Source organism: Centruroides vittatus, unplaced genomic scaffold (genome assembly GCF_030686945.1).
Source record: "Centruroides vittatus isolate TY-2023 unplaced genomic scaffold, ASM3068694v2 contig_950, whole genome shotgun sequence".
Lineage (NCBI taxonomy): Eukaryota > Metazoa > Arthropoda > Arachnida > Scorpiones > Buthidae > Centruroides > Centruroides vittatus.
The window spans coordinates 382,085-399,893 of record NW_027122629.1 but is presented as its reverse complement, the minus strand read 5'-3'; the positions used below and the strand labels follow the sequence as shown (position 1 = coordinate 399,893).

At 30.9% G+C, this 17,809-nt stretch overlaps 1 protein-coding gene across 1 annotated transcript in view; it reads left to right on the top strand.

Annotated features, from left to right (window-relative positions):
- The window catches only part of wge (winged eye), a 162,202-nt gene that overhangs the window by 50,371 nt on the left and 94,022 nt on the right, over window positions 1–17,809 (top strand).

Here is a 17,809-nt window from a genome sequence, read left to right as displayed (position 1 = left end):
AGTACCCACAGGAAGGGATAACTGAGATTTTCTTTATTCTTTCTTTTTTCTTCTATGATTTTTTTTTTCAAATAGTAATTTTATAAAGTCATGATATTTTTATAAGAGTAAATTTATTTTTGTAGTTGTTACACAGAAATAATTGCCATTAATATACAAGACAGCTCCTTAAAATTTTTCAAATAATACAGTCCTATATTATTTGTATGGTTTAGCTTTTTTACGTATGTTTATTATTCACTTTTATGAAGATAGATTAAGATAGTATAAGTAGAAACAAACCTGTTTAAGAAACATGATTTTAGTGATTTAATTGATAAGTCAGTGATTTAAATATCTATTTTGCTTCCTGAGACAAAGTCATGCAGTGCTCTTCACTTAATCCAGATTCTTAATTTTTAAATTAACTTGCATTGTCAAACTTGCATTTTTTCTGGTTAAGAAGTTATTAGTTAGGTTTTGTCTAATGCAAAATGAGGAATTTCATTAAAAATTATTTTATAATTGAATTACAGAAATAGAAATATAAAATATTATTACATCACACCACACCAAGATATATGTAATAACAAACACAACCAATTTCCAGCATGTATAAACAAAAAACAATCTCTGCACAAATGTTTTTTAACTCCTTCTGAGTTCTTCTACAGGTGTGACAGAATGGTTACCCAATGGAACATCCTTCAGAACAAACCTGAATTTATAAAAGAATGTAATTTGAACAACCATTTGGACTATAAATATAAACTTAAAGCTGCACATGCATTGTCCTATGCATAACGATCAATCAACCAATGACTATACCATCGCGTCAAGCAGAGCCTGCCAGGCCATCAACAACACCTTAAAATTTATACAAGATGATGTAAAGTTAGCTTTAAAAATTTCTATGGCCTCCAACCATCTGAGGTGTTTTGAATGTGATGTGAGAAGTTTGGACCGTCACAATCTCCAGATCCATCATATAGGTAGAGAAGGCTGTTGATGTTTTGGCATGTTGCAGTCTGAAATATATTCTTGTATTCTCATTCTCATAGAACATTTAGTGGACCCGATGTACAGAAGGCCTCTATTGCATCTGGTGTTCCCAATAGGAACACTGTATATGCCAGGTAGTCTGCTAGGGATGGGAGGGTCCTTTCCATTATGATGGATAGTGAAAATAGATGGGCACCTCTGAAAAGTTATACAGATCACATGCTTCCTGATGATTTTTGCATATAATGAACTTAGGAAGGAGTTAAAGGTAACACAGACACATTCTACCTCCCCACCCTGGTCAGTTACAGATGTGTCATCTGTAGGCATGGATCCTGTAAGCATCTGGTGGTATTGATCAATCAACTGATGCACAACTGTTTGGTAACCATGGGCAATGGCTAATTCTTCTATTAGTGCTAATTCAGCATCAAGTGCTTGCAGGGTAGAAGAGTGGGTGAAAGCCTTGCTAACCAATGCTTTTTAGGCTGCAATCTTGTAATGGTGAAGATCACATGACCCTGCTGGGATGTCAGAAGACATTGAACCTGGCTTGCGAAATACCAATGTATGACTACCTAACCCATTTATAGTGATATTGATGTCCAAGAAGTGTACCCCTGAGAGGCTAGATTGTTCCACTTCAAGGATCAATCCATAAGAATTGCTATTAACTGAACTGACAAAGGCCCTCAAATCTGGAACCATTTTCCAAAAAATAAAAATGTTATTGATGTGCCTTCTGTAAAGAAGAATGTTGAGGAGGAACTGGGAAAGGATTTTGGTCTCTAACTGTTGGACCACCAGCTCATATAAGTCTCCTGATATTGGGCTACCCATTGGAACACTTCTTCCTTGATGGTAGACTATCTCGTTAAATTTAAAGACTGAGTTGTAACAAATTAAGTAGGCCAACTCTAGAACCTGCTGATGGATACTGTCAACATTGATAATTTGAAACATGTCGCGGAGCACGCAAAATCATAGAGGAAGTTTGATGGAGGGGTACAGAGATTTAAAGTCTAAAACAGTGATGTACTGGAGAGGGCAGACCTCTTTTAATTTTTATGTGAACTCCACTGAGCTTGTGCAGTATGGATACCCTTCTAATTGTGTTGTGAGAAGGGTGTGGGTGACCTTTTCCAGTAATCAGGTGGGTGCCCTGGCTTTGTCTACAACTGGACAGAGTTGTTGCCCTTGCTTATGCATCTTGGCAAATGCAAACAACATAGGCACATATGGGGAGTCAAGAACTGTTACCCAGAGCCATGTGCCCAGCTAGCTTAGTATGGGTGAAATGTTTAATCCTAGATTGTAATTTATCGACGAATCCATCCTCAACCCTTTCACATTGTGTTTGTTTAATGTATTTCTACAAGCACTATGTGTACTTGTTACATTTCATGAGAACCAAGGCTTTGGTTTTGTCAGCCCTGACAAAAGTAACCTTGTTTTCCTGCATCTGACAAATAGATCATTGTTGTTTGTCTCTCAGCTTCAACTCTTTGGAGCTTTCTCTTGCTTCTTTAATCTTGAAAGTCTCCATCCAATGGTAATACTCCCTTTGCCTATTCAAGAGACCTTGCAGAAGGATCTCCAAATCAGGGATGAAACATCATGTATCTGTCTTAGGAGGAGGAGTGCGAATGCAAGCCCATATTTCAAGATCCCACCACAAAGTCCAGTGGCACTATATTACCCCATACCACAAAGGGGAAGGAGGGGTGGTTACGACCCTTGGGAACTTAAAACATAGTATCCATTCAAATTTTGCCTTGTATTGTTTCCTCAGGTTGATTCTTAGTCTATCCTGAAGAACTCAGAAGGAGTTAGAAAATGTGCAGAGATCATTTTTTGTTTATACACACCAGAAATTGGTTCTGTTTGTTGTTATAAACTTTACTTTTACTTGATACAAACAATGCAGGATATATAGTGTATTTTCATTGCTCTTAAATAATATTGATTAAAATAGTTATAAACATACCTGTATCATTCTGACGATATATACATATATTTTTTTTTGAATCAGTTTTTTGGTTTTAAGAAAAGATAAGTTTATGACAAAGCCTATAACAAACTGCTGGATTAGATCAGGCTATATTACCCAATTAGCCTAATCTAATCCAGCAATCATTTGGCTTTAATATAACTATGGGTTTATAGATGTTTATATTTGTTTATGATAAAATTAATAAAAAAAGATTTACTCTTAAAATGTTTTTGACAAATTAAATACCACAATTTTCAGGTTATGAATATTTGGAATACCTTTGAAGCAAATATTTTCAAAGAATAATTATAAACTCTAAGATAATGATTTTTTAAAATAAATGTTTTATCAACCAAACATATGTGAAAATAAAAATAAATGTTACAAGTTGCCAGTTTTTAAATGAGGAAATTTGAGAAATAATATAAAAATGTGAAAATGCTTTGTACAAAAATACAAAGTGAAATATTATAAAAATGAGATGTTTTAATAAGGTTAAAATGTAAAAATTTCTAAGTTTACAGAATAACCTAATAAACCAACCAACTTGTCTTCCGAGGAACATTGGAAAATTGTCTTCAATATTATCTCATCATAGAACCCCACACTGCAAATTTATCACACTTTAATATACTTCAGTTTTATAATTTTTTGATTTGTAAATTTTTTTATTTGAAAACTTGCAATCGACACTAACTTTCCAAAACTGGCATATATTAATATAAACACATACAAGACACCTACACCAACATACTTCAAATTATTGATTTTTACTAATATTTTCATCTGTATATAACAGACATCTTCAGGCATATATAATGCAGAACAAAATGGACAAATTAAAATTGAACAAGGTATTACAAACATATTGCAAATTGCTAATTTGTAATAAAACTGGCCAATAATAAAAAAACTCAAGCTGTTGGAAAGGGCTTGGTTAGGTTGGAAACCTTAATTAATTTGAAACAACATACACTACTTTTGGAAAACGTACTATTTGTACTTGACCAATCAGTAAGTGTACCTAGTGACCTTATATTGTTACATTCCATGGAAAATATATAAGCTTAGAAAATACCAAAACTAAAGAGATTTTGGCACAAGGCATTAAAAGGAATGAGCTTTATGTTTTTGAGACAACCTACAGAAAGTTCTGCTCTAACTATTGTAGCCCAGAAGAGTCACTCAAAAGAAATTAATTCAAAAATGAAAGATATCCAGATATGGCACAACAGGCTTGACATCTACAGGCTGTAAACTACAACAATCTGAAAAAATCACAAACAAAAGAAATGGTGCATGGCTTGCAATTTGATAATTCTTTCAAAGAATCTCAGGCTTGTGAAACATGTATTACAACTAATTCATACAGACGTCTGTGACCCAATGAAGATCAAATCTCTTAGCGGAACAAGATATTTTGTCATGTTTATAGATGATAAATTCAGAAGAGTCTCTGTCTACATACTGAAGAACAGAAGCAAAGTATTTGATGCATTTAAAAGATGGAAATTAACCTCAGAGAAGCAAATTGGACAAAAAATAAAAATGATTAGAAGTGATAACAGTCAAGAATATCTAAGCAAGGAGTTCACAAAATCTTTTCAAGAAGAAGAGATAAAACATCAGCTCTCTGTTGAATACTCACCTCAACAGAATGGCGTAGCTGAATGTGCTAATGGTACTCTTGTTGAGATGGTGAGGTGCTTGCTGATAAATTCAGAATTACCAGAGTCATGTTTCGAGATGATAATTGCCACTGCATACATCAGAAATAGGTGTCCTATTAGGAACATGGACAAAACCCCAGTAGAAATTTTTACCTCAAGAAAACCTACTATATCCCATCTTCATGTGATAGAAAGCCAAGCTTTTGCTGTAAACAATAAACCTGAAAAAAGTAAATTTGCACCAAGAAGTAATGATATATTTTAATCAGATATGATAGTGATGCAAAAGCATACCATCTTTGGAAATTAGGTACAAACCAAGTTATCAGAAGTAGAGACATCTGTTTTATTGAATTAGGTCTTACGATAAATTCACCAAAAAATAATGATCAAGTTGTTATAACATCTCAACCAAAACTAGCAGAAAGAGAAACAGGGGAAGAGAGTTGTGAGAGACAGGATGTTCAGGACCAAGACGATGACACACCCGAAGAAAATGTTCTAGTCTCAAGAGATAGAGAGAAAATCTTAGAGTCTAGAAAATCTAAGTTTGGATGACACTGACCAAGAAAATGGAGCCAATATTCAAAGAGGAAAGAGAATACCAAAACTGTGAACAGGACTCCTTGGCTGACCAAAGAAAGAATATCATTTTGTTCAATCAAAGGTAGCAAAAGAAGACTTATACTGTCAAGCTATTGAAGACAACCAAAGTGCACAACACTTAGTAAAAAATAAAATAAATGTGATGTATAAGTGCCACAATGTGATGTATATCTGCTGGCATTTGCTGTGAAGCAAATGCCAGCAGACATAAAGTCCTAACTATAAAGTCTTTACATAAAGTTCTAACTATAAAGTCCTAATTATAAAGTCTTTCCAAAGGGACCCATGATGCATGTGCTAAAAACTTAGGAATCTGTACTGACATCAAGGGGAAGTGTTGAGACTTAGAATTCATACGACATCAGCACATAATTACAGGCAGGAGGTGCACCAAGTTGAATGTGTGATATTGTCTGATCTAATGTGATCTTCAAAAGATAAGAAATACTGTCAATTCTTATTTTTTATTTTTTGTTATTAGAATTTTAATTTATCAGTAATAAGGAAAATAAATAATCTTTAATATTTTCATCATCTAATTTAGTTGTAATTAAAATAACTAGTAAATCATTATTTAGTCAAAATTAAAAATATTGCAATGATTAAGTAAATTAATGAAACTTATTGATTAAAGTAAATTTACAAATATCTGATCTTTACATCTTCAAGAAAATGATGTAGAAATTAATTGTACCTAATATAATCAATAGTTTATTAAGGTATTAATAATTAAATAATTCTACTAAGGATAGATCAAATTTCAGAACTGAACATCACACTAGATATATAAATAGTGGGAGATTACTAAATATGTAGACTGTACACATGCATAGAGTTCCATTATTACAGGGTTCCCAATTTGATAAACTCTAGGCACTTGTGTCTTCTATGTCCTGTGTGACTTATTTTTCACTAAAAAAAGTTTAAAAAGTTTAATATTATTAAACTAATTAGTTATTAAACTAAAAGTTTAATAAAAGTGTAAACTATTTTTGCTTTGCCTGCCTAATTTACCATTCCCCCATTCATATTTTTCACTGTCTGGGCCTTTTCCTCTGCTTTTCCTAAATGTTGCCACAAGATATATAGGAGTGTTTTTTTATTTAGAAAGACTCAAAGGTCAAGCACATCTACTGTATGAGGAATGTCTTATTTTACAATCCATTAGACTTATTCCTTTAACGTGTCTCTAGCACTACACATGAAATACACGAGTCATTGGGAGTGTCATTTCTTTCCACTTTTCCAGAAACTCTGGCAACAGTATTGTTTGAAAACTGAATATGTTTAAAGACTTGGTTACACAATATGATTACCATGAACATTTTGTTGTTCAAAACCACAATACAATGAATTTACCTCATTTGAACAAATTTGTGATTTATTAGTAGTGACATGGCCACCAATAAGTCATGAATTTGATAAAATGAATAGTGTCACAAAAATCTAATATTTCAATAAATTTGACAAATTAGCGCATTGTTACATTGTCAAACTAATTAATGATGAAATCACAATTACATGTTAGCTTGCTTTCTTACTACTTCTGAAAGAAATGAATTCTCTTGTGCATGTTTACAAGTCAGAATGAATAAAAGTCATATCTCAGCAATTGTGTAAACATTTGAATCACCAACAAATCTTGAAGATGTATTTTGGGTATGACAAAATGTTGGCAGTAGTTGTATAAACCAGTCTTACGATTGGTTTACACTTCAGCCCATCTGATTCTATGTCAAGTTTCCATAGTATTGGTTGTCTGACTAGTCAGTCAACTTTATGCAGAGGGCCCTAAAAAATCCTTACTCTTCCACTTGATATACATAATATGTAATTAGTATGAAGTAATCAATCCTAGAAAACTATATAATCATTTAATTTGATTTTGCTTAAGTTCTAATACATAAAAGTGAATTACAGGTAACCCCCATATAACACGGGAGTTACGTTCCAAAAAATTGCCGTGTTATGCGAATCCGTGTTATACGAAACAAAGAACTAGTGCGAAAAGGGGAGTTAGGTTCCAAGAATTAAAAAACATGCTGTTAAATCCTTCTTTAAATCTGATTTATTATTCACAAGTCGAAAGGCCCAATGCCAGGCATCGGAACATACAAAATTACAAATAAAAATAACAATATACTGAATATTATACTGTAAAAATATAAAATAATTTATATTGTTAATTTAAATTAATTTAAATGCTTGCTAGGGGTGCCCCTAGTGGCCATTTTTGGCATACGTTAATAGAATCCAGTTTTTCAGCTTTATATAGTAGATTTTTTCATGGGTAAAATACTTATTTATTATTTAAGTAAATATTTTACCAGAGGATTATTCATCCTATATGACGATCTCAGCTTGAGCATCATCAACTGGTAACAGTTTTTATTACATTTCATGTTGTATGAGGGTTTTATCTAATTCCCAAACCATGTTAGAGTGAACCCTTGCTATCGAAGTGCTGTGTTATATGGGGGATGTTCCCAATTCTCAAACCGTGTTAGAGCGAATCCGTGCTATAGAAGTGCTGTGTTATACAGGGGTTACCTATATATTATTTAATCAGATAAAAATTTCAAATTTCTTTATTTATGAAATAAGGGTTGACAAATTCTGAAAGGTTGCCATTCCACAAATAAAAAATCAGCAGATTCTGGGGAAAATATCTTAAAAACAGATTCATCAGATAATTTATGTTGCAAACTTTGTATGAGGGCTTTCTGTCTTCTATAATACTCTCAGACAAATAAAAAAAAATTATATTCAAAAATTTTTATTTATTTATTTATTACGATTTGATTAAATAACTGGGGTATACTATAGATTACTCCCTATGGAATTTCGTGTGTTTGGGTATATATCTGAACTCAGGGGACCGAGATGAGTTCAACGATACTCTACTTTTGGACCGGAGACGAAAAATAAAAAAGTTATCATACTTTTTTCCGGCAATCGCGCAGTGATAGGGAGTCGTGTCGCTCTCCACTAAGTCGGCCTCGCTATCGCGATCGGGAGTCCCGTCGCTTGCCGTTAAAATTGCCTTTAGTAGACGTTTCTCCCCCTTTTTTTTTACTTTGTTCAAGAACTACCGTGAATCGATCACTAGTTTAGCACATGGCGGCGTGTGGTGGCGCCCGTATGAGAGGTCAGTCGGGCTGCCATGTTCGCTGCCATAAGTAACATTAACCGAAATGGCGATCGCGCGATGATCGGAAGTCGCGTCGCTCTCTCCGCTCTCGTATCGCGTGTTTAACGCTCCGGGAGATGACCATAGTCCGACGTCATGGTTTGCAGACTTTACCGCAAGATGGCAATACTAGCAACTACGGTGCCGTCTGCATGAGAGCATTAAAAAAGTATGGTAACTTAAAAAGTGTGATAACTTTTTTTATTTTTCGTCTCCGGTCCAAAATTAGGGTACCGTTGAACTCGTCTTGGTCCCCTGAATTCAAATATATAATCAAAGTCCTTAAATTCCATAGGGAGTAATCTATAGTACACCCAATAACTGAAAATGGTAGCTGAAAAACAAACAGAATTATGCACATACACATATTGAAATAACATAGGAACAAAAAATTATCACAATAAATCACAAATTTCTTATAATGATTTAGTAAAAAGAAAGGGGGGAAAAAACATTTCTTTTTCTTAAATTTATATTTCTCCTGACTTTGTGCTACTTTTAAATACTTTTTATTTTCATTTTTACAGCTCATGTCAAAACTGTAAATAATCTGTAGTTCAGTTTTTGCCAGTTTAATAGCTAAATTTCCTTTTAAGAACGAAATATTTGTTTAAAGGTTTCATTAGTTGCTGAAAGAGATTATACAAAACACACTAATTTTTTAGTTCTTGGTCAACTCTGTCTTCTGCTGTTTTAAAAAACTCAATTTAGGAAATATTGATTCTTTCAAACAGTTTTACCTAATCTTGCAAATTCCTCAAAGGACAAAAATTATCATATAATGTCTTCATTTAAATTAAGTTTTAATTGTTGATTTAATCATAAAAAGTCACTACGCTGTACTAGTTTTAATAATGATATACAATTCATATTTAAAAAATAGAATATTGAAAACCATACTATTTTTCTAAATAATTTAATTGACTTTAAAGATAAACAATTTCCAGATTAAATCAGGCTACAAATGATTACCAGATTAAATTGGACTATTTAATTTGCTTTAGTTGAAAAGAAATAAAAAAATATATAACAGAACATAGCAGAATGTTGACTCCATGATAAATCAGCTGAGATGGTAGAAAATTAAAAATTGATGTTTCAATCTAGTAGACTTCTGACCAAACCGCAAAGATTGGCAACCTTTTATGAGATTCATCTTCAGGAAACACATTAAATTGTAAAACAAACATAGTTTTCTGCAAATTAATTTACAGAACCAGATTTACTTATAAACAGATTAACTGATTGCTTAGTCTGTTTTTAGATACCATAGTTACATAACTAGGTTGCAAGTTTATTTGCTTCTTAAAGATCTGCAATTATTAATAAGCAGTTGTAAAAAGTAAATATAAGTTTTAAATAAGTAGACCTACACATAAATATATAGCTTTCCATATTTTATGTACAAAATGCAGACAAATTAACAGTTTGCCAGTTTAGAATAATAGATAATGTAATTTTAAGTAGTTTTTACAATCTCAAATGTTTGGTCTAGTTATTCATTGTTTTACTAACTTCTTTCTGATAGTGTTTCATTGCAAAATCTTCGATTACATTGTCATATTTAATTAATATCGTCATTTGGCCCCTATTGTTAAGCTTAGTGTCTCTGGATATCTAAATCTTCCAATGTTAATTTAAAGAAAAAAGTCTTACTCAAAAAAGATTACACTTTTTAATTAATTTAAATTTATGCAACATTAAGAAGAAGTTTTCAACAGTGAGAAGTTTTCTTATTTTGTCTTTCAAAAGCAGAATTCAATAGAAAACAAGAAATAACCACTCCATAATCCAAACACAATAAGAGAGTAAAATGTGAAAATCCATATTAAAATTAACTGATAATCAGTGGAATACTTTGAAAACATTTCTGATTATTAAAAGTATTAGCAAGGTTGAGGCCGATGTTTTAAATGCGAAAACGTGTATATTGGACATTCAGCACCACTTTCCTGTAAGCCTAGAAGTTTGACAATGGTGTTTGGACAGTCATTGAAATCAAGCTTGGCAATTCAAATGCCATCGTCAAACTTCTAGGCTTAGAGGAAAGCGGTGTTGAATGTCCGACGTACACATTTACGTCTTTAAAACTTCGGCCTTGAAGATTAATTTTTAAAAATAAAACAGTGACAGTCTTAAGTGATAAAAGTCTGAAATCAATGACAATGACACCTAGTCAATAGAAAATCTAGGACAATTAAAATACAAACTGCGCTATCAGTTTTCATTAAAGTAAACCTGATGAAAGGCACAAAACAAATTGAAAATTTTGATATTCTAAAATCCATGGGCAAATTTGAAACAGCACACGTTTACTTGAATAAGAAAAATATTGAATAATGGAGTTTGCACTTAAAAGTTGTGAAATTCTGTATGGAGAATTTCTCAAATTCTTGAATTGTGTTAGAGCAAAACTGGAAACTATGTTTACAGTTTTTCTCTAACACAGGGATATCCCTAATTTTCAAACCTTGTTAGAGCAAAACAGTGCTGTAGAAGTGCCATGTTTTATGATTGATACCCATACTTTAAAAGAATGGCTTTGCAAAATTAATTATAAATATTCATATGGAAGATTGTACGCTTTAAAAATTGGGAGTATACACAAGAACACATCTTTACATCAAACCAGTTATATAAAATCAAAATCAATTGCTTTCTGCATTAAGCTTATGTAATCTGAAAATGACCATTCAAAATGGCTGAAAATGTTCATTATATTAAATATTTTGATTTTATGTAACTGGTTTGGTGTAAAGATGGGTTCTTCGGATTGAAGAGTTATAATAATAGAATATTATAAAAATTATAATATTTTATTATTTATAATTAATGATTTTAATTATGAATATTGTGGAAAAAGCAAGTGAATCAAATGACTATGCTGAGTGAATTCTTCCGATATGCCACTTTGGTATTCGACCCTATCTACCTTTTTGAATATGTTTTTATTCTGTCTTGGCCTCTCGTTGTTTTAATAAAATTTTTACTTTTGTCCTGATTTTTTGAAAATATCAAAAAACAACTCACTAGTTTATAGATTAAATACATTTGTATATTGTGTTCCACACTTTTGATTTTTTACAAAAACTCAACTTGAACATCATTATCAAAGGCATAGGTAGCCAATGATGTGATGGAAAGCCTCTTCCTGACACTATATTCATGCTCTTTAATCCTCATGTTCATGCATCTAGCAATAGCACCAATATACTTGCAGAAATGGTTTATTCTGTGGTCCTGTATGGAGATGGTATAGATACTCAAAATGTAGCTCTTCTCAATTGGGTCCTTGTCATTCCTTATCATTGAAAAAATTGTAGTGCTGCTCCTGTATGCAATCTCTTTGTAGATGCTGGAGAGGATCTTGTTATAAGTGACCAATATGTAGAACTTGTCATCAGGTTTCATCTGCTCTCCAGGTTGTTGTTGGTATAGTATAAGAGTTTAATTGGATCTGTGGAAGTATCCTTGTTGTTTGGCCAAACCTGTGATGTAGTGTAATTCCTCCTTCCTGTCATGTCTGGATGAGCAAAGAGAGAAGATCCTCTTTATTAGTGCCTTAAGACATGGCCACTTTATTAGTTAAATGATCATGGGACTGTCCATGTATGAAAAAGGGACTGTAAGAGTATATGTGAAAGGGAAAAGAGTATATACGACACTTTCATTAACAGTTGTTTGTGTTGTAAAGCCATGCATATACCAAGAAAGTGCTTTCCTATTCAGTTCTCAGAGAGAAGCCAAAGACATTGAATCTCTATAGGAAGCCCTTCAGATTCAGTCTTTGGCATTAAATAACTAGTATATGTCTCTTAGTCCTTATAATCTCCTCTTCATACCTGCACAATCTCATGATCTGTTCACTTATAAGGTGGCTGGCCACCTTTAAACCACTAATAAAGAGGACCTCCATCATTGTATGAAATATAGCTTACAGAATAATTTCAACAAATTTGAGGAATATATTACATAAACAGAGGCAGATAAAATTTGACAATTTGATCAGTGGATGCTAATAAAAACAATAATAACTAAATATCTGAAAAAATTGAATGAAGAAAAAGTCAACACAGTTGACAGATGGATTAAAATATTCAATGAAATGCACGAAAAAGGTCTTGATTTCCAACATTTCAACATGATAATTTGATAAAATTATTCCATTGTTTTGCAGAAACTATAGCTTCTGTAGAAAGAATATTTTCACTTGTGAATTCCCTGTGATCAAGAGAGAAGTCAAAAGGAAATATTGAAGCCAGGAAAGGAATGCTAATTATAAAGCAAAAGTGCAACTTACAATGCAATAAGTTTTACAATAAAACTGTGAGTGACCAGAACTTAAACAAAATAAGTTCAAATGAAAAATATGCTTGGGTTGACTAGGAAATTTTTTACATTAGTCTAACTATTAAATTTAATATCCTACTGTAATAAAAGTATCACTTTTTTGTTATTAGATTTTCAAAAATAAAAGTTTTAGAGAAATTTATATATTCTTTTTTATTCAACCAAATCAGTATCACTAATGATATACTAACAAATTGTTGAATAATGCCCATTTCTTGATGAAATTTGGTTAGTGTTACCTATGGTTCCAAGATAGCAGCTTGTCTGATTCCAGCAAGGAAACAGTGGGGACGCACGTTCTAACCTAACCTAACCTATTCTAATATTTTGTTGGTAATAATTATGGTAATTTATTAGAATAGGTTAGGTTAGGTTAGGTTAGAACGTGCGTCCCCACTGTTTCCCTTCTTCTATTTGCTGGAATCAGAGACGAGCCGCCATCTTGGAACCACAGGTAACATTAACCTGATATTTTAATAAGAGAGGTCCTGTACTTATTACCTGCTGTCCCTATCCCATTTTGGTATTAAGAAATTTTGGTCAGAGACTGTTTTCCACTCTCACAATTTTGATTATTGGTATCAATATATTGTCATCATTCATTTATGATCAATTCAGTTTAAAAGAAAATATAAGTAATAAAGTTTAACATCGCCGACAGTTATTTATGTTTAATAAAATACAATAAATAAAAGAAAATAGTTTATTCTTATTTTCAATTCATGTTTAAATATGAATTATTTTAATTTAATACTGATTTATTTAATTGTAGATAAAAATCTTTAAATCTCGGAGTATTTTTGAATAATTTGTTTACTTATATTGAACAAAATACAAACAAAAATTATGAAGAAAATATTTAAAATACTTTTATTGATTTTTAATATCAACTTTTTAGGAATACAATTGTTTTAAAATAGAAAATTATTTAAAAATAAAAGACTACTGTACAATGTAATGTAAATATAATGTCTTTTTCTTTTATTTTTAAATAAAAGAAAAAGACATTATATTTATACAGTATGCAAATTCAGGTTTCCAACATTTAAATTTATTAAAAATATTATTTAAACAACAGGAGTTAAATGTAATAGAAAAAGCTAAAATAAGGTAAAATAAGGTAAAAATATTAAAATAAGTTAAGGCTAATTTCTGTGTATCGTATTAAAATTCCAGACTTAATGCATTTTTTTTTTAGACTTTTACATTTTCTTTTGTGTAGGTCAAGATATAGTTTTGGCATATTTCGTAAGTTCAATGCTCCATCAGATGTTATCTCTTGAGATTCATATCAACTGCTAATCTATAAGCACGTGACCATAAGCTCCTTAATATGCAGAGCATCCCTTTTATCTTCTACATCACATTACTACACAAAGAGTTAAACATTGTCTAGGATATGACTCTATGTATTGCTAGAAGAAAATGTAATACTAGAACATATAAGGAGTCCACTTTTTTCATTCAGGATAAATGTATTTGGGACATAAATCCCATCATCAGAATCCATAAACAACGAAAAACGGAAATAATTGTCAATAATGTGGTTTAAAGCTTTCTGAGCATTTGAAAATTTGAAAATCTGTCTAAGAGTTCTATCATGGAATATTTCAATAAATAAACCAGTAAAATGAACCAAAACAATTATCTCATCTCAAAATAAAGGAGGTTAATACATAAACTGAAGTAAAAATAAAAATAAACACAATAAGCATAAAACGAGGAGCATGATGCACTATTGGATTAGTTATTTTTCACAGAATTAACAAACACATTTTTATGAAGAAATTTTAATCATCACTTCTTATTTTGTAAAGATAAAGAAAACAAAATTATATGTTATCTATTAAAAACTAGCTGAAGCAAGTACTTTTTTCCCCCAATATTGTGTGGATATGTTTATTAACTAGATATAGCAGTCAGTTTTCTTTGTGTTTTTACTTCAAAAAAGTGATCATAGACAGATCAAGTTTTATGGCATTCAAAATGAATTATTATAAGTAATCAACATTCGACATGAATGAAAAAGTGCTTGTTAAGACATGTAATGTTATATTAATTCTAGAAAGGAATTATATAACTATATTTTAAAAAATTTACAAATTATAGAGATTAGAAGAATTAGGGAGAAGAAATCATACCAAATTATGGAAACTGTTGAGTTTTTGGAGGAGGAACTATGGCACAAAGAGCATATTATAAATAGCTTGCAAAGTTTTATAAGGACAGTTTTGCAGTAAACAATGCAGCAAATAAGAAAGACAACTAGTGAAAGTTTATGACGACCAAATACAGTTCTTTAATTGCAAAAGAAAAACATTTAAAATTTTGAGAGATTGCGATAAAAATAATCGAAAACACAAATTATAGACTATTTGAAAAAATATGATAAATGATAAATACATACTTCATTTCATGGGAAAAAGAAAATTTTTTATACTGATAATGGAACAAAAAATAGATTCTCTATGATAATATTTAGTGAAAAAGTTTCAGTCTCAGTAAAAATGTATGATAAGAAAAGCCATCTCAGTGATTCCAAAATTAAATTACAACCAGAAAAGATAATGCTGTGTATTTGATGAGATAGCAAAACCATTTTTTCTTATGAACTATTTGACTCTAAAATATCTTTTACATCTAAAGATAATCTGTCTCAATTAAACAATTTGTGATTGGCAATTGCTGAAAGTATCTAATACTGACAAATTAAAAAAAAAAATGAAATAGTTCATCCAGAAAAAGAACATCCACATGCTGTGATGAAAACCAAAGAAAATTACAGAAATTCAGGATAATTTGAATTATTTCTTATATTTTCTAGATGCTACTCTAATGATTAGCAACTTTTCCATTTCCTACAGAACTTTTTGAATGAAAGGAAATTTGATGCTATCTTCTTCCTCACCTTATCCCAAAATTTAAAAATTAGTTACTTTGATGTTGTTATCTCTATTTGTACCTCTTAATCTGTAAATTCTTTTTTGATTTCTTATTGCTCCATCTTAATTTTTATCTTTTCCATGATATTTTCCTTATTATTTGTTCTTCATAAATCTCTTTTATTGGTTCTATACTTTTTTATTCCACCATAGAAGCATACTGTCTCATTCTTACATTTTTTTATTTCCTCTGTAATGCAGATTACTTGTGGTTTTTACCTAATTTCTATCATTAGAAGAAAAACTGAAGAATATACTTTCAGTATGCATTTTGATTATCTTCATTTTTATTCTCTCTATCAATTCTTCATTAATTTTTAAACTTTATATTTCTGCTTCTGTTAATAGCATTGTTCTTATCATATATACATCATGATATTATCTCTTGCCATTTTTTCTATTCTAATTAATTTTTTTCTTTTCTTCTGTGTAGAATTTTCCTAGTGCACTGATGACAATATCTAGATATTTAAGCTATTATGTTTTTTTTAGGACTTCGTCTCTAACTATCACAAATACTTGTCCACTTTTTTTAATACTTATCATCCCTCCCATTGTTTTTGCACAAGCTTTTTTTACACATATATATATAAACATCCCAAAACCCGACATAATAATAAACCAAATGACAGCCTTAATTAATTGGGCTATTTTTGTTACAAATAATAATTAGAAGTTAAATAATCTAAATTATATTAAATTATTATAATTATTAATTTTGATAAGAAATGGTGCCTAATGTCTACCTCTAGTACCAAATTACTTAATTTCTAATTATTATTTGTAGCAAAAATAGACCAATTAATTAAGGCTGTCGTTTGGTTTACTTTTTTACGTAACCAAATTCTTTTTTTTATAGTTTGTCTTGCATTTTCTGTTTAATTAGATTATCTGTAAACAGTATTTTCCGATTTCCTAATCTTCTAATATAGTCTTTATTATCTTTGATATAAGCTAACTTATAATTCAGACAGCTCCAAATCTCCAAAGTTGTACTTAATGTTATTGATGCTTTTTTATTTCTCTTAAAATTCTGACCAATGTTTCAGATATTTCCTTCTTCGTCAAACATCGATATATTATACCAGGGGTGGGCAAGCAAGAGTTCAGTGGGAGCCAAAATGTAGGTTTTGCAAAATGCATGGGAACTGCAGTTCTGTACTGTCGTGGCGGATAGTATGGTAAGGCTGGGAAGGATAGCACTTTCGGCAAGAGCCGCATGTAACTCAAAAAGAGCCGCATTTGCCCATGCCTGTATTATACCGCTCATATTCTATCGTAGTATATCTTCTAGAATTTTCTCGTATAATTAATTATTTGACGATAAAAATTTGTCTAATGTTTCATTGCCTTTCATAAACTTATATTGCATCTCATGTATTTTTTATAATTTTTCTCAGTGTGTTATCTAGTATCTTTGTCGAAAAGTTCATAAAGCATTCACTGTTTTATGCTACAGTTAGTATTATAGTTAATGTCGTCATTTTGTTTGTAAATTGAGGTAATTCCATTATTTAATTAATCATTTAATTGACATTGACCTGCAAAAAAAAACCTTACTCCAGCAATATTTAATACTTACTCCAGTATATTGGTTAATTAAATAATTATTTAATATGTTTTCAAATTATTATTAATAGATTTATAATCTATTTTAGTTCTCCATGTTGTATTTTGACAAGTTTAATTTACAGGTGTTCTCAAATATTTATTTTTCTAAGAAAACTATCCCAATGGAAATCACAATTTTATACAATCTTTATCAGTACTTTCTCTTTTTTATGTAATGCCCTAGATCATTGTTTCTCAAACTTTTTGGACCGCGACCCCCCCTTCTGCACTTAAAAATTTCAAAGGACCCCCGAAGAATAAGTATGTGTCAAAAAATATCCCGGAGGGAGGGGGTTTGGCTCGTATTTAAATATTTGTATTATTTTTATTATTTATATGTGCAATTTATTTAAGTAAAAATTATTTTATATATTTTTTATCTCTATTATTTCTAAACATGAATCCATAGTAAATTTATAAAATATTTGAAAAAATTGATCTGGCATCAATTTTTCAGCGACCCCCC